Here is a 19124-nt window from a genome sequence, read left to right as displayed (position 1 = left end):
GCATGTGAGAAAGTTGTTTTGTATACATACAGGGGAGAAAGGGACCAGATTACCCATCCCATATTACTTTTAAGACATTTTTTTAAACAATGTAAAACTAGCATGTGCCAAAGCAAAAAAAATCCTCAATTTTATTTTCACAAATGTTTCTGGGGTTTAAAAAAGGCCATATGCTTGCTTGGAAAATCAAATAAATAAAAATATTTTGATTAGCTGCCGATCAGTCTGTTGCTCTGAAAAAGATTAGCCTATCTAAAATAAGAACAAAACAAAATTAGGGATTTTGGAACAATATTGTTCATCAAAGGGGTTTATGAATGAATGAATGAATGAATGATCTCCCACACTGTATGTGAGAAAGATCTTGAGTAAAAGAGGCTGCATGGAGAACAATCACATAAGAGAAGGTACAGCCTGTAGCCACATAAAAATGGAGAAAGTAGTTTGGATGGGATCCCTGATTTCTCTCACTGTAAAGGAAATATTGAGAAATCTGTCCTTTCCAACATGCAAGATATCAAGAAGAGAAGATATCGGGAAGGTTAGTCTATTCAGGTATACCAGGCAGGAAACAGATTGAATGAGCTTCTTCTGCTTTATTGTAATGCTACATTAACAGAATCCTACAGCTATAAGCTTTCATTTTCTCTTCTTTGACCCCTAAGCCAGAGGTCCCCAACCTTTTGGGCAGCAGGGACCGGCTCCATAGAGAGAGGTTTTTCCACGGACCAGAGGGGACATGGTTTCACATGCTGTCTGCATCCTGTAGATGGGGCTTCACTTGTTTGTGCGGCCCAGTTTCTGGCATGCTGTGGACCAGTGCTGGTCTATAGACTGGGGGTTGGGGACCCCTGTCCTAGGCAGCTTTTCTTTCTCCTGTTTTTTCAAAATCTATCTCACATATCTTTGCCCACATATCCATCATTTGAGAAGATTACCCAAAATGTGTACTCAACATCCCAACTATCCTCATTATCCCAAAAAGATTGGATATCCCTGATCTATCTAGATCAGGGGTGTCAAACTCGCAACATCCCGTGACGTGTCGCGATGTATCGCAACTTTTTTGCCATTGCCAGCAGTGGGGTGGGCGCAGTTTCACTATGATGCATCTGGCCGGCGGGCCGGCAGTTTGACACCCCTGATCTAGATCATCTCAGGAGGGATGACTCACATGGCCTGTGCAGATTGATTTTTTTTTTTTTTGTCTCCTTCTACTTGTTTCATCAGCCTGCCTTCAATTTTCAGGCAGTGAAATGCTAAAGGCAGTAATAATATGATAAATGCTTGCAAAAACCATTTTGATTCAAAAAGAAATATACTTAATGTTGATGTGATGGGTGGTGCCTACAGAGGGAGAGGTAGTATGATGGATTACAATGAAGCCGCAGTTTCTCAGGAAAGAGGGAGCACATTCCAAGGAAGAGGCGAGACAAGAGGCAGCACAGCCCACAACTGGATAAAGTCAGAAAAAGAGAGTTAGAACGGGTATTTCCTAGAATCTGCGTTTAGTGTGAGGAAATAAACAAGCAGACCTCAGCTGGATTGTTCTATATTGTTCTTGGGCTAGACCTGACTGTTGTATTTCTTTCTCAGTATGAAACTCCTCTTCCGTCCCCTTCCTTCCCCTCTCCTGCTGACCTTATTATGGGACAGATATAGGCAACTAATCCAGGCATAGCATGGCATATTTTAATTCCTCAAAGACATAGATTCTCAGAACTATTGCTGCTAGAATTACATAGATTCTCCCAGCAAGAATCTCCGTAGTACAACACATATGGAAGAAATTAGATTGGGGAAGGTTGTACTAAGAAATGCAGTGCCTGGATACCCTGTGTGAGAAGACCATTGTTCTGGAGTGACCCCTGGGGATGAACAAAAAAATTACTCAAATGACAGGGAAATATAATTTTTTCATACTTGTTTCTCACCCCGATCCAGTTGCTTTTTCAAAAAGGTAATGAAAGTGTAAACTAAAATCAATTCTTTTTTTCCTGAACTATAAACATAGATTTCACTTTGTAAATGAAAGAGGTTTACAGCTATTTAATGAACTGTGTAAATTAGAAAAAAAAATAGAAAAAGTAGGCAGATTTTTGGAAAATAACACTCACACACAGACACATATACCACATACTCATACACACACACTCTCACACACAAACACTTTTAGGTTACAAATGTGTACATTAGATGCAACTATCACTCCTTGAAACCTATCAAGGAGTGATCCAATTGTTTAACAGTGAGAACAATTAACCAGTGGAATGGCTTGCCTTCAGAAGTTGTGGATGCTCCATCACTGGAAGTTTCAAGAAGAGATTGGACAGCCACTTGTCTGGAATGGTATAGGGCAGTGGTTCTCAACCTTTTTAATGCCGTGACCCCCAACCGGTCGTAAGTCAAGGACTACTCAACCGGTCTTAAGTTGAGGACTACTCAACTGGTGCAGCACCGTTTGCAGAATGGGACTTTTGGCGGGCTCAGCAGGGCAGAGACAGCCTGGACAATTCCTATTGGCTTTTGAAAGCCAATAGAATTAGACTCTATTCAAGAGAGTCTATTCTACTGGCTTTCAAAAGCCAATAGAATAAAAGAGAGTAGCACAGCTAAAGAAAAGGGGAAAAAAATGGCGGACTGCGTTGTTTGGCGACCCCCTTGAAATGGTCATTCGACCCCAAATGGGGTCCCGACCCACAGGTTGAGAACCACTGGTATAGGGTTTCCTCCTTGAACATGGAGTTGGTGTAGAAGTCCTCCAAGGTCTCTTCCAACTCTGTTATTTTGTTTTGTTTATTCTGTTATACTTGGAATATGCCCACTTGTTCAGGCTGATTGTCCAAACAAGATATTACTATGCAATTACTGGGCTTCAAACATTAAATCTTACATGTTATATTCCATGCATAGATCTCATTTTTTTACCCTCTACATTTTTTTTGTCTTACTGCAGGAAATTATTAAGGAAGGGAAGATAGAAAATATACTTTCTTTTGACTGGTAATGTTAGGAACTGCTTTTGATTCTCTTACTTTCTGATGTTCTGATTTACATAATAATAAAATTGCAATCAATGCATCTTGTTTTTATAATGAACAGAGGCTTACATTCTTATGTATGTTTAAACAAGTATTTATTGATGCACAATTTCACTGATTCTTGTGATATTCTTATGTAGCAATATGTACATCGGATGCAAGTATTTTGGCATTCAGTCTTTTATAATTTTAGCAGTTCTTCGATTAAGATCACATCAAAAACTACTTGTGTCATAATGCTGCGGGGATCTGAAGAACATTTTTTGCTATAATTCCCTTGACTCGGCGGGAACATTCACTAATGTTCACTAAATCTGTGTAGTTAGTGTAAAATTTATTCATGTCATTACATAAAATAGTATAACTTTATTTACAATAGTAAATAATAAAACAAATCTATAATAAAAGACTGAATAGCATGTGGGGAAAATTCCAACTATGGGTTCAGTATTTCATTCCAGTGAATGCTACTTATGGGACATGGCTTTTTAAGTATGTAATATTGTACTTATTATTTCTATGGTATTAATTAATTTTGCCATTATTTATTAAAATATCAAAGGATTGAAGGGTTTTCAGATATAAGTTGGATAACAACAAGCCTGGAATAATGATTATTACCATAGTATTTACTATCATGACTCTATCATGATTTATTTTTTATTCTAATAAATTTATTATTTATTATTTATGAGATTTTTAAATATAGTGGTTCTCTCAACAGTTTAGTGACTGTTCACAGTTACAACGATGATAAAAAGGTAGCTTTACAATCAATCCTAACATATATGACCTCTGCAGATCTGTAAAGCCAAAGAAAACTGAGGTAATATCATAAGCACGGTTGTGATTTTACTTAGTGACTGCTTTGATTAACAACTGAACTGCCAGGCCCAATTGTGATCACGAAATAAAAACTGCCTATGCAGTTTTTAAATTAAAAAGTTTAGAGTTCCTGGAAGATGAAATGTTGGCACAATGTACAGCAAAGCAAATATCTCTTTCTACAAGGCTAATGCCTACTTTAAGAGGGGGGGGGGATTAATGTAAGCAGCAAGCTGTGGGTGGTACTCAAGAACAGTTTATGTAGCATATCTGATTTTCCTTGTTATGGCAGAAATAAACTAATTGGAGTTGTGGTGGTGCAGTGGTTAGAATGCAGTACTGCAGGCTAACTCTGCCCATAGTCAGGAATTTGATCCTAAACGGCTCAAGGTTGAATCAGTCTTCCATCCTTCCGAGGTTGATAAAATGAGGACCCCCATTGTTGGGCACAATATACTAACATTAGGAAACAGCTCAGAGTGCTCTAAAGAATTATGGTATATGGAGCAGTATATAAGTCAAAGTGCTATTGCTAATTGTATAAAAATGGTAATAACTGAAGAAATTTAAGGCTACATTTACTATTAGAAACTAAGTTTATGAACTTTTTTTACATTTGCCTATAGATAAGTGTATAGAATATGATCTTTTAGGTGAAGAGTAAATAATGCTCCATTTTATGAATATTATTCCAAATTATTTCCTTTATGAGTTACCACTTCTTTAGTTTTGAAAATCACAGATTCCTTTAAGTTCCCAAATTCATAACCAGCTATCTGCTGGTCCAGAATTTTGTTAACTCCTAGAAATAACAAAACTATACCTGATAATGAATAAAGACATACAATACATTTTCTTAGTAGAAAGAAAAAATGGCTTTGGTGGACTTATGAATAATTACAGTATTCTAAATTTGAGCTGTGCATTGACCAGATTTTGGTTACTAGCATATTTGTGCAAACTAACACTAATGTTCTAATTTCTGCAGTGATGATCTTGGTAGGATACTTAATTGATTGGGGCAACATTAAGAATGAAGCAATAATTGCTTTAATTGCCTCCTATTAAACTGGCCTGTAAGCTGATATTCTCTTTCTGTCTGAATTGATTTGCAGCTGGGCTCTGTTAATACATCAGCTCATTTTAATCGCTTTGCTGCTGTGTTCAGCCTTCCCTCATTTTTTAACTCAGCAGTGCTTCCTCACTTCATTTCAGTGATTAATCCTAAATCCCCAACTATATAGTAATAACTTTTACTCTATTTTTTGGAGACTACTTTTTTAAAAGTGATATGTGTTTGTGTGCATGCGCACATGCATGCTCTTTTGAATCAGTTTTTAACTCCTGGTGACTGCCTGGACAAGTCCCTGCATCCAGAAATATCTAATTTTGCAAAAGCTAATACTTCTTCCAGGACTGTGATATGGAATCCTTTCTTCTCTGTCTCCATCCAGCAATATACTTACATCAATTGAGTGATCATCTGGGACCTTCAAAGGTGGCACGCTTACTATATTTTTGCCTGTGCTTTATCATATCCTCTGGTTCTTATATTTATCAATAAAGTATGTACATATTAAAAGTGGCAGTGTTAAAAGCAGCAAATACAGATAGCCCTCACTTAGCAACCACTCATTCAGAAACCATTCAAAATTATGGCGGCACTGAACAAGAGGGACGGCACTGAAGAATAGTCCTTAGAGTTGCAGCCATTGCAGTGGTTAGAATGCACTGAACATGATCACAATTTGGGCTCTTGGCCACCAGCTTACAATTATGATGGTTGCAGTGTCCCGCAGTCACATGATCACCATTTGCAACCTTCTTGGCTGGCTTCACACAAACAAGCCCACTGGGGAAGCCAGCAGGAGTTTCCAAGTTTCTCCCACAAGTTGCTCCTGTTCCCACTACTCACATTTCCCCCTGAAGAGTGCTTGGACAGCGTGATAAACTTGTACACCATAGGTCCTGCCCATACTCTGTAGCACTTGCCTGCGGCACCCACCCATCCACCCATATTCCATAATACCTGTCTCCCTGTAGCTCTCATCCACCAGCTGTTTGCCTGGGATGCGGGTTCAGTGACAAAAGCCACATATCTCTGGATTCCCATCTCTTCCCATGTTGCAGTCCTTGATTAACAACTTGCATGGCTCTTGCTTAATGACAGCAATGGGAACTGCCGGATTGCCATCACTAAGCAACACAGTCTCGTGTTTTCTGACTGCATTGCTTAGTGATGGAAATTCTGACCCCAGTTGCCATCATAACCCAAACACTGTACTGGAAACAGCCTGATGTCACTGAAATAAAACTTCAGGAAAATGGATGGTTCCACTTCTAGGCATTTTGTTTTAAATGTCTTTACATGAAAAAGCTCACTATTTTGCTCTTGATTCTAACTTTGTCTTGGATTAGAGATCTTTGGATATTGAGGTTCCTCTCTGAATCATAGCTTGGTATACCTTAACATTTTATCCTAATGTGATTTGCACATAATCCATTCTTTATCTTGTACTGTAAATATGAGGGAGATTATTTTATAGGCTTTTCTGTTAATCATTATATGGAGTGTATGCGTGAACGAAATTTGTTTCCTCCATATTATTTACCTTATTTTTCATCAGTAACATAGCTAGTGAAGTGAAACAACTTTCTTTCTCTTAATCATATAATTAGTTATGAATAAAATTTAATGCTAAATTAAAATTTAAACTATATAAAAATTTCTTCACCTCCTTGCAGAAGTGAAAATATTTCACATGCACAAAATAAGTTCACCTGCATGCAATGTTGAAAGAATAGTTTTCAGTACTATAATTTATGGGAATATTTGTTCTGAATTTCTGTTGCCCTACGACCTAATAGTTAGTGTATATTAAGAATGCATATCTAAACTAAGGATTAAATAATATGAATAAAAGACAGCTATCTTGAAGAAAGAAAAACAACTTGTTTTAAAATATTCTTTACTTAAAAATTCATGAGGTTTTTTTAAAAATAAAAGTTATTAGTTGTACTTACTTAACAACATATTACTTTAGGAGCTATATGTAATATTCAAAAGTACATAATTAAATGCTTTCAGACTGAAATGGTTCCAGATCACAGCATATGAAGTTGTGATACCTGTCCTCTGAGAATAGGCAATAGTCTTGATTATAAAACCCTATTTGTTATTTTACAAGTTCCAAAATCAATTGGAGGTTAAAGATATTTGTGTATAATAAAGAGCTCAGTGACTATGTAGTTCTACTATATGTTATCATGGGACAGCCCTTTGTCTACAACTGCCAGTCTTGTTGCAGGATTTGGTTTCTTTAGAAAAGGGAATTGACCAGCAAGGGCAAATAGATCAATACTATTTGACTGTTTTCTCCTTTAGGTTATAAATACATCCAAATGTTTCACAACAGATTGCCTAATCAACTAAAACAAACATGCTAGTAGTATAATTAAATTAATGAGCATATCTCACTTGCAGCAGCCTTACATTCAATGGCACAGATACTTAAAGACAGTGTAAATTAGGATAAAAAGAATGCATTGCACTCTCAACCTACGTTTTATATTTTTTAATATATATATATATATATATATATTTCACATACATTAATTGGAAACAATGTATTTCCACTTAAACACGCTAATATCATTATATATGCTATGCTTTTCCAAATTGGAAATTCTCAAGTTTCCTCTCCCTCACAGACAAAAATGAGGAAAAGGAGATATCTTAAAATAAAGGAACTTTTGAAGTATTATATTTCTGTTAATGTGCAATATTGCATTTGTTTATAAGGAGGTACATTGATAAATGTTACATTGAATTAAGTATTCCAGATCCAGTCTGTACGAAGGAGAGACATGCTGAAACTGAAGCACTTAAGTTAGTCATATGCCTATGTTGTCACATTGATTTCATGCTGTGTATTAATTTATATAAGAGCCAGTTTGGGGTCGTACTTTAAGGCATCAGCCTAAAAATTGGAAAACTAAGTTTTAGTCCCACCTTAAGCACAAAACCAGCTGGGTGACCTTGAGTCAGATATTCTCTGTCAGTATTAGGAAGGAGGAAATGGCAAACCATTTCCAAAAACACAACATAACAACAACAACAACAAAACCCCATCCACCACTTTGCCCTGAAAACTGCAGTTCTCCTAGTGGCCCGGATTCCATACTGGCTTGAAGTTGCAACAGTTACATAGGATTGAACTTGCATTTTGCCCACTGAAATTTTAACTAGATGAACTATAAAGTGATACTTGTTAGACAAAACTGTAGGTTAAATCTTACTTTATTTTGTAATTGGTAACTTCTCAATCAGATTTCACGGTCCCTTCTCTGTTAATTGTAGGAATACTACAGATATAATATATTCAAATTTAACAAAGTAGTTTATGACATTCTGATTAGCAAACAGGTTGAATGAGTTTGGTGGCATAATTATGTGATAGATTCAATTGTCTTGAAAACAATACTCTGCAAATTATGAAATGAGGTTGCACATGGTTCAATTTGAGTCAGTGCCATTCAGTATTTTTAATAATGACTTTGATGAGGGATAGAATAATTATTATATTTGAAAAAGGTACATATTGAATGGTAAAGTTAATACTACACAAATTGAATTTAAGATAGTAGTTAAGATTCTAAAATAATTTAAGTTAGATTAGGGATATGGGCTGAAAAAAGCACAATAATAAGATATTGGAATTGTAGATGAGATAACTAAATATAAACCAGCATGTTCATTGCTGGGTTATATTAAGCCGATATCATTTACAAAACAAAAAAGGCAAATAGAATTTTAGGCTACATCAATAGAAGCATTCCTGCTAAATTACTGGAAGTAATACTTTTCTATTTTCTGCTGATTAGTTTCCATTTCACATATTATGTTCAGTTTTGAGCTTTCAGTTCTGAGAAGAGAAACTGGAATGAGTCAAACAAGGGAAATCATGATCAGAATATTAAAAAATACAATGTGTCGTATAAAGAGAGATTAAGATACCATATAACGATCTCCTGGTGGGAGTGTCCAAAAACTTGTGATTTTTGGAATAAGATAAAAAATTATCTGGAAGAAATATTAATGGTAAAGATAGAGCTAAAACCAGAACTCTTCTTATTAGGCATAACTACACAGAAATACGATAAAGGGATATTTTACCTGATGTTACACATTTTCACAGCTGCTAGATTGGCGTATGCACAAAACTGGAGAAATAAAGAAACTCCAATAGAAGAAGAGATTTTATACAAAATTTTATCGTGTGCCGATATGGATAGGCTCACAATGGAAATGAAGGACAAGACAGAGTCAGATTATTTTGAAATCTGGGACAAATTTTATTATTGGTGTGAATCAAGGGGGACTGTTCGGGTTATAAGTTAGTGTTAAGATAGAAATATATATAATTGTATGTTAGTATATAGAGAAATAAATTAGATATTGTATGGAAAAATATGTATGTATATATAGAGATTAAGAGCTATATGTATGACGCGGAACAAATTGTTAGAAATATATATACTGGAATGTTACGTTATGTCCATTTTTGTTTTAACTATATTATAAATAAAAAACTTTTTTAAAAAAACAATCTCCCACCTCCAGCATACATATAATAGGCTTCTGTAACATCCATGGGAAAATTGGGAAACACCAAGTCTTAGCAGTGTTCTAGGAGGCTAAGGGTGTCAGGACCCTCCAAATCTCAGGGGAAAGCTGCTCCACAGGGTGGGTACCACACAGTGGTGCGATTCAAATATGTGAACAACCAGTTCCCTGTGTGGATGCCGCTTTTGGAAGTCCATTCTGGGCCTGGGCCACAAAAAAATTAGCTACCAGTTCTGCCGAAGTGGTGCAAACCGGCTGAATCCCACCACTGGTACCACAACAGGCAAAGCAATGCCTCCTCCATTCTGCAAGAGAAAACAATTTAATAAACGAGGTCTGGGGTATTCCACCTGTCAGATCTTGGTGGCACAGTCAGAGCATGTAAAGAGTTAAAGGTGACAAGCCCCTATTGAAAAATGTGTATGGATTACAATATGGCTTTTTGGTGGGCACATTGGGAAATTTTTCCAAAATTAAAAGCAGTTTGATTGTGGAACCAATTATCTTATGAGATGAGGGGCTTCCCTCTGCAGGATGTCTTCAGCTAAAGATTAGATAGTTATCTACAAGAAGAATGCTTGGATTTGAAACCCTACATTGACTAGAAGGTTAGCCTTAATGGCCTAGATGGCTCCTTCTATAATCCTAGACATTTTAAATGAACATCCACTGAGTCTTAACATTTGGAAATAGTACTGTATTCTTAAATTCATAACAATTATTCTAAGGTGTAAAAATAAGTGCAGCTAAGAAGAGGTTATCTCTATGTTTGTGGGAAACTTGTTGAGTCTCAAAACATATGACAAATGGGTGTCAGTAGTTAATTCTAGACATCTGCTATGTTATTGTACTGTCTTTTTGGTGCATCACTGTCAAAGCCATCAATAGCAAATACTGAAAAGATACTTTGTATGTCTTTCTCCTGTGGTCTAAAGTTATTTGTATCTTAAGGGTACAATCTGTTCTTACACTGGCACATTTACAGTAAATATCACCATTAAACTCTCTTCCCTTTTTTCATGCATACAGAGGAAGAACTTTGTTATAATTATTCATTTTGTTTTACTTCCCCAAACTGGGGATTATATTTTTATGAATCCATTTTCAAAAGATCTTTAACATATGAACATAGATTCCTTACATTGGGCAAAGTGATAAATCTATAATATATAATTTCTCACCAGTGACAGCCATGAACTCAGATTGGAATTCTGAAGTTCCTACGTACAAATAGTTATTTGGCAAGTATAGTAATAAAAAGCATGGGTTTTTTTTCCATGTTAAGTATTTTCTTTTTAAAAAATAAGGGCTAAATACCAAAACAATGTTATAAAACCAATTAAGAAGAAAGAAAACAAGATTAGAGGTGTTTCTTGAATTATTTATTGTTATGCACTGTTGCAGAGCCTTTAAATAAGTAATTAATAAACTTCACAGCAACTCTCTCTTTCAAGTTGTTTATTTAATGCAGTTTTGTGATGTACAAATATTAATCTGAAAGACTTTCAATAGAATAATCATGTATACAATAAATCTTCAATAGAAGGATAATATAATCTATACTTAAACATTCATGTAGCTTTTTTTTAATCACTCTATTACAAGAGTTGATTATTTGAGAATAGTGCACATTCACATTGCTTTTGGTTTGAATTTAATGCATGCCATTACTCTACATTTGGTTAAAAACTGAGTTGACACTCCCAAGTAATGCCTGCCTTCCTTCCTTCCTTCCTTCCTTCCTTCCTTCCTTCCTTCCTTCCTTCCTTCCTTCCTTCCTTCCTTCCTTCCTTCCTCCCTCTCTCCCTCCCCCCTCCCTTTTAATGTCCTTTCATCCATCCATGTATCTCAGAGTTCAATTTGATAATAATAATAATTTTCCACTCCCCCTCATACAGGTACACTGCAGCTTGGACGATGTAGGGACCAAGCCTATTCACAGAAGCTCCACCCATTCTGCCTCTGGCAATCCTTCTTGGCTCCTACATTTCTAGTTCCAAGCTTCATTCTGAATGTAGAAGAAGGAATTGATTTTCTCCAGCTGTGATAAAGGAAATTATGGAAAAGAATGGGGCACTGAGTTGGACTTGTGAAAAAGAGGATATTGATTTTAGATTAGGATTTCCCATCATCATCCCCCCTTCTTAATTTTTTACAACTTTTTACATCTTCCAAACAAAATATCTCTTTTACTCCATCTGCTGTTTTGCACATGTGCAAATGTACATGTGGGTTTTTTTTTTGTTTTCCTAGCAATCTATTGGCAATTTTCCCATCAGCTCACTTATTTTTTATCGTTCTACCTCACCCCAGTGAATCTTGCAATAATTCTTTCCCTCTGTCCCATCAGGTGCATGTACCTGTCTTCCAATCCATTAGACTTTCATATACCAGTCTTCCAACCTATTAGATTATCATTTGAACATTACTGTATTTCTAAGATGATATTTTCCTTAAACATTTTATATTTATTCTTTCCTCTTGAATGTTTTTCATGTTCCCACTCACCTCCAATTAGGGAGCCCAAATTTTAGTTCACACATGTTAAAACCTGGAGGGTTACATGCAAGTTGAAAATTTATCTTCTATAAATGCTGCAAATATTAATTATTGTTAGTAAATATCTACCTCTTACAGACATACTTACAGAATGATAACATTGGGCAAACAGGCCCTTGGAGGATTAATTGGATTAAGTTTTATGGCTTTGGTTAGCAGAGCTGATTCATCATTACATTAGTGTGAGGCACACAGTTTTTAGTATATTGAATAGTATATATATTTTTTGCCAATCAATGGGGACATTTGCAGAATTTTGTTCTGTAGGGAAGGGGTCCCCAAACCCCAGTCCATGGACTGGCACTGGTCCATGGCATGCCAGCAGCAGGGGCATGCAAACAAGCGAATTTCCATCCGTGGGATGCAGCAGTATATAAAACCACGCCCCCTCCTGTCTGCAGAAAAACCCTTCTCCACAGAACCGGTCCCTGATTCCCGAAAGATTGGGAGCCACTGCTTTAAGGTGGCTTTATGCAATGCAACTTGGAGAGGGCTATCATATTCAGGGGACAGAAATGGTAATCATTATGAATTCAGCATTATGTGCAAAATGTAATTAAAATTTTACACCCAATTATTTGTTCTCTAGAGAACTATATGGTGGATAATTGATTCTATCTTTATAATATCTAAATTAATTAGGTTTAGTTGCAACAACAAAAATATTTAAATAAACATACATTCTCTCTAAAAAGCTAGAATCAGTCACGGGAATTGAAATGATCAAAATGTACAGTATTTATCCTAGAAAGAAGACAACACTGCAATCTGAATGTTTTCCTGCCAAGATTAGACAAGCACATCTGCCCATTCTTACAAATGATCATATTATTGTTAAAATGTATAAACTTAAGATGAGCTTTCATTTTAAAGATAAATTATGTGAAGAAACACTCTTCTGATAAATACACTGTACATGCTTGTTTGTATTATCTGTTTAAAGATAAAAAAATGTTTTCATAAAACATTGTATGAGCATTATGTCACATACAATGCATCATCATAATATGATGATTTTAATAGACTTATTAATGCTTGAGGTAAACATATTATCCGCCGGCAATTTTTATGATGTCACTAAGTTGCTATTTTATACATTGTACCAGGGAACACTTCCTTTCTTAAATTTAATTTTTTTTAAAAAGTACACTGCTTTTCATGAATCTGGAACTAATAATAGATACTAAATTAATACAGAATAAATCATTAATACTGCAGCCAATTTTTATCACCATACTACAAAAAAGATGTTGAGACCTTGGAAAAAGTTCAGAAAAGAACAACTAAGATGATCAAAGGCCTGGAGACTAAAACATATGAAGGATGGCTGCAGGACTTGGGTTTGGCTAGTCTAAAGAAAAGAAGAAATAGGGGAGACATGATAGCAGTATTCCAGTATTTGAGAGGCTGCCACAAAGAAGAGGGGGTCAAATTATTCTCCAAAGCACCAGAGGGCAAGAAACAGTGGTTGAAAACTGAGAAAAGCAACCTGGAATTAAGGAGAAAGTTCCTAAAGTGAGGACAATTAACCAGTGGAACAGCTTGCCTCCAGAAATTGTGGGCACTCCATCACTTGAGATTTTTAAGAAGAGACTGGACAGTCACTTGTCTGAGATGGTATAGGTTCTCCTGCTTGAGTGGGGGGCTGGACTAGAAGATCTCCAAGGTCCCTTCCAGCTCCTATTCTATTCTATTCTATTCTATTCTATTCTATTCTATTCTATTCTATTCTATTCTATTCTATTCTATTCTATTGTTGAAAGTTTGTTATTATGCTACATTAAGCTATAATAATTTGTAAGATGAAGTTCAAGAATTCATCAAAGTGGTTGTTAAAAACTTAAATTCTATGTTTAGAATATTAAAATGAAGATTAATCTTAATGAATCTTTACTTTGATATGCTAAAAAGTGGAACTTTAAGTTATTAATAATATAATATACTAAAATACTAAAAGTTATACTAAATTTTAATATACTTAAAAATAATAAAATTTTAATCTAATAAAAGATATTATCTGCTATTAAAAACAAAACACATTTTTCAAGAAGTAATGTATCACTCAACTGTGAGATAATATGTCTGCTCTTCACCCCAATGTGTCAACTTTTCCACGGAATCACCTAAAAAGCTAACATGGAAAACAACAATATAATAAACTCATTCATCATAATGTGCAAAAGAATGCATTGGTATAAAATGTAATAGCCTTCAACAACTAGGAGTTTTTAAAAGTATTAATTTCAATTCCAGATAATTGGAAAGGACACCTGGGCAATCAACAATACTTTTGTTGGATTGTCCTGTCAGGAACTTCTATTGTCTTTGAAGTCAGAGGCAATTGTTTAGCACTAAATGACAGTGAATCTTACAAACATCTTCTGATATTATTGCCATAAATTTCCAAGCCAAACCTTATTCAAGGTCAGTTGCTAAAGAGGGCAGGTATCAACATAGTTTTCATGGATTCTCAAGCAGTCTTTAAGTTTTATACAAATAGACTTTGGTTGTGTCCTGCCATTAAATCTACTTAATGGACTTACACTATAAATTCTCTTCAGTTTTATGATGTTCCATTTAAATCCACAGAATGTAAGAAGATTCCCCCTTTTTTAAAAAAAATAGAAGCAACTGTGGTTTCTACTTATACTTTTTGTAAATAACACTGCAATTTAAAGTGATGACTATCTGTAATTGAGAAGAGAAATGTATTTTGCATTACAAACAAACAAAGTGTCTATGAAATGAAGGGGGTAAAGAGCCATAACAAAGACAGCACTGAACAATTATATTAAGTGGATATATATATATATATATATATATATATATATATATATATATATATATATATGCTTTATAACCTCTTTTGATACTCTGCCTGAATAAATAATCAAGGACATAGGTATCTGAAGCAATGTTACTGCATTTCATAAAGTTGATCCCTAGCAATCTTGGAAGGCTCACATTGACAATATGAATCCATGGAGCTTAAAAAGAAAAGCAGACAGACTAGCAAGAAGAAAGAGATGTACTGAGAATTATGTTCGTTTTGAGAGAAAAAAAAAATAGAAATTCAAGAAGCTACTTTTGAGTCTTTTTACATTTCCCATCTCCCAACAGCTTATCTCTGAATGAAAATAAACCACATCTATAGTCTTTTAAACCCTCCTAAGGTTACCATGGTTTAGTGCATGCTAAAATCCTTCACTTTCCCCATTATTTCCCTTTCATCATTGCAGGACTTTTTCCAGGCTCTTCAAATGACAGGTTTTTTCTCTTTATTTAGATGCCACGTCACTACCTATACAACATCCTTGAGATCTCACATCATCATACAATCCATCCGGGGCTTTCTGTCATCCCTCTTCAGGATAATCACAACACCCTCCTTCTATGACATCTACACATTTTTCCATTTGATGGCACAGAGGCAACATTCTCTTCTTCTGATTTGTTCTCAGAGATTACACATAATATCCAAGGTAGCTTCAAATCTATCTGGGATGCAAAATGTTCTTCTCACCAGTCGGTGAAAGGTGCCACTGTGTGCTTTCAACTACTTCAAGTTCCCTTCTTTCCTTTGCACAAGACCTCAACAGTGCAACAGGAGGAAGCCAAAGGTTGGTGCGCTGGAAAGTGCCCTGCCATGCTGCCAACTAATTAATGGAGGAAGCTTATTTCCCTTCTGTTAGGTCATGTTATGTATGTTAAGACTGCAGGATCCACTGTGGGTAGGTCACCAGGACCCATCTTCAAGGAACTTCTCTGTCATAGAGAGGTTTTTTGCAGAGAAAAGTTCCCTGAAGATGGGCTCCAGAACATTATCCTGGGACACGTATATTTGCCTTCCTTCGTACGTTAAGACTGTCCAATAGACAAACATGTATGCATAAACTGTTATTATACATCTTGACTGTAGTGAAAATTCTCTATGTAAAAAAAAATAGAAAGATATGTCAATTCCCACAATGGGAGAATGGATGGAAAAAGTGATGGAGCTGAACTGTTTTAATTAAGGAAAAGAATTTATCCAGTTTTGTTTCTACTTGGAGACAACTTTTTTGTGTTCGAAATGGGGGAAAAAATGAAACGTTGACTTTGGTTTTTAATGATTAGTTTGCTGCTATAGAAATGACTAGTATTTACTGTGTAAAAGTAAAATATTGTATATATTGTATGTATCTACTGTGCTGAAAAAAGTGGGAAGTCACTGCTTCTTTTCTCTCCCCTGTACCTCACCCTCTTTCCCCCCTTCTTTTCCCTTCCCCATTCTATTATCTTTATTTCTGTTTGTATTTTATATTAAGATACACTTGAATAAAAAATTTATAAAAAGCAAACAAACACATATACATAAACATGGCTTTGCAGTATGTAGCAGATGGAGAGGGCATCATAACTCTTGGCTGCATTCTTAATTTCCTTCCCAAATAGAAAAGGAATACAAAAAAAGTAGCAGACAAGTAAATGAGTTCTCATTTGCTAAATAGCTTCAGGCTGCACTGTAGACTCGCTAGATATATCACCACATTATCAGGTTGATTCACTCCATCTGCCCCTCAGAGCTGGTCTCCTGACAATGGTAGGGTCTGACGTCTTTGGTTGGAGTATATGTGAAGCAGCTCCACTCTCCTTTCTCTCTGCCCGAAGTTTCCTGGAATTGTGCAATTCCATTCGGTCTGATCCTGTCTATTTTTACGGATAAATATTTATTCCAAAAATATGCATATGATTGTGCACAGTGGCTTGCCACAGTTGTGTAGAAGAATTGTTCAGAATTCCCATATCTCTGAAAATAAATTCTGGAGTATAAACCCCTCCCCCTAATATATAGGATTTTTTTGAAAAAATCATTATTTGGCATTAGATTCCATATTTTAATACATAAGGGAACATTTTATGCTGGAGTACTTTGGGTTAGTTCTAGTTCATGAATAAATAATATGGGATTCACATATTAAATGTACTTTACCAAATAAAGTATGCTGATTTAATTGCACAGGAATAAATAAAATCCTCCCCCCCCCCACCGTCCACCATGTTTTGGAAGGAACAACAATATAACAATTGCAAAAGAAAAGTGGTGCCTTACACCCTTCCCATAGCAAGCTCTCTTATCTTTGCTGAAATTCAAAAGTAGGTCACCCAGCTTGTTTCCAAAACACCACACTGATTTCTGAACAATTTTACAGTGAGGCTCCCTCTGTCCCTCTATACAGATATTTTGAAAGGGGGGGGGGATAAGTGAGCGGGAAATAAAAGGAGAATGATCTGTTGTTGGACATTATTTTTAGCTTTTAAATAAATCTGTCATGCTATTGAAGCTCAGCCTAATGACAATAATTATATAGGCTCTGAAGAAATGCGATTAGGTGAGCTCGGAAATCCATAGCAACTATTGTTACTCATTTTCTTGTATGACAGGGTTGTCATTTTGGTAATCACTGGAGCATATGCTTAACGACTGCTTGAACTTAGGCTATTTTCTTAAAAAAAAAGTTGGAAACCATCTAAAACTCACAATCTAACAGAGCTCTACTACATCAGAGGGCCTATATTAACTTTGCTGCACAAAAGAAAAGCTGTACAATTCAGCTGTTGACAATTAGAAAAGGAGGGGTAAAAAAGAAATATTGGAATCATAAAAAAAAGTTATCAGGAAACAATCAGTTGTGAAATTTTGTGTTTTATTCTCGGTGAATATGATGCTTATAGATACTGGAAGATGACCAATTAAAAAAAAAGAATACAAGAGATGTTTAGACTGAATCTGCCATTTTTATCCACCTATTGAGTCTTTCCCAAGGATCTGGAATAGACAGATGTTCTTGTTTGATGGTATTAAATAGATCATTGCTGAATGTAAGCTGTTCCAAGTAAAGCAGCCTTTTGCAATTGACTACTTGTGATTTTCACTGCCAGCTGCCCACAATGAAAGTCAATGGTGATTGCCGTATGCTGCAACTTCATGGGATTCACTTAATAATGGCAACTGGGAATGCTGGGACTGCTGTCATAAGTCAGTGTGGTCACGTGATGCTGTGCTTTATAACCACACTGTTTAGCAAGGGAGTTCCAGTCCCAGTAAAAGACGATTACCTGTCCTACTAGCATTTAGTTGCCTTTCCTGTCAGCAATGAATGAATTGGATGAGGAAATGCTAACTTACTGATGACTCATCACACCTCCATGAGCCCAAGGGGATATAAGGGATGATGTGGATGTTCTCTGTAATTACTGCATGTGTAAAATGTGTTCTACAACATAACTTGAAAAACATGACAAAATCTTTTTGATTGTTTTAGGAGAAACTTGTACAATTTGCTGTCCTCTGCAATGTAAGGCATCATTCCAAACTACTGACAAGGGTAAGTTTACATGCCATGCAATAGAGATTCTGGATCAGATTTACTGGCTTTGTGCTTGCTTTCAAGAAAAATTCAAATGGCTTGCTTTTCTTAAAAGTCTGTGGATAGTTTGGGGGCAAGGATATCCTAAAGCAGTGTTTCTCAACCTTGACAATTTTAAGGAATGTGGACTTCAACTCACAGCATTGCTGGCTGTGGAATTCTGGGAGTTGAAGTCCACATGCCTTAAAATTGTCAAGGTTGAAAAACACTGTCTTAAAGTCTGCTTCATCTTAATTGTATCTACCTGTAATTTGCAATGAGACTTTCATTCCCTTATGGCAGGGGTAGGCAACCTTGGCTCTTTTATGACTCGTGGACTTCAGCTCCCAGAATTCCTAAGTTAGCATGGCTCAACTTGGAAACCTCTCCCTTTCCTCTCAGCATGGCTGGTTCAGGAATTCTGGGAGTTGAAGTCCACGAGTCATAAAACAGCCAAGGTTGCCTATCCCTGCCTTATGGGTATGAAAAAATGCTCCTCACATTTGTGGTACCTGGAATATGCCAAAACAGATTCTCTTCTATTATTCTTTAGATGCTGTTTAAAAGCTACATTGTTCCATTAAACTTTTAATGCTGTTCTTGTTTTATTTTTTTATCTGGATTATGTACAACACTTGAAGCACCCACTGGTTGGAGGGACAACATGTAAAGATGTCATATAAA

General features: G+C 35.8%; 1 protein-coding gene and 1 long non-coding RNA gene across 7 annotated transcripts in view; one reads left to right on the top strand and one right to left on the bottom strand.

The window, feature by feature from the left end:
• Nucleotides 1–19124, bottom strand: part of HS3ST5 (heparan sulfate-glucosamine 3-sulfotransferase 5) — a 123286-nt gene that overhangs the window by 69930 nt on the left and 34232 nt on the right. The gene's annotated exons all lie outside the window — the stretch shown is intronic.
• The window catches only part of LOC120305215, a 147780-nt gene that overhangs the window by 106018 nt on the left and 22638 nt on the right, over nt 1–19124 (top strand). For 2 of the 3 annotated variants that reach the window (XR_005555963.1, XR_005555961.1), the window contains exons 3-4: nt 15338–15533; nt 18357–18419. This is a non-coding gene — a long non-coding RNA (uncharacterized LOC120305215). The remainder of the gene's footprint in view (nt 1–15337; nt 15534–18356; nt 18420–19124) is intronic. The other variant, XR_005555962.1, reaches the window with a different exon arrangement.

Source organism: Crotalus tigris, unplaced genomic scaffold, assembly GCF_016545835.1.
Source record: "Crotalus tigris isolate CLP2741 ecotype Arizona unplaced genomic scaffold, ASM1654583v1 scf7180000017666.379230911805:20528666, whole genome shotgun sequence".
NCBI lineage: Eukaryota > Metazoa > Chordata > Lepidosauria > Squamata > Viperidae > Crotalus > Crotalus tigris.
Note: the sequence above shows the minus strand (reverse complement) of the source record. Positions and strands in the feature narration are given on the sequence as shown.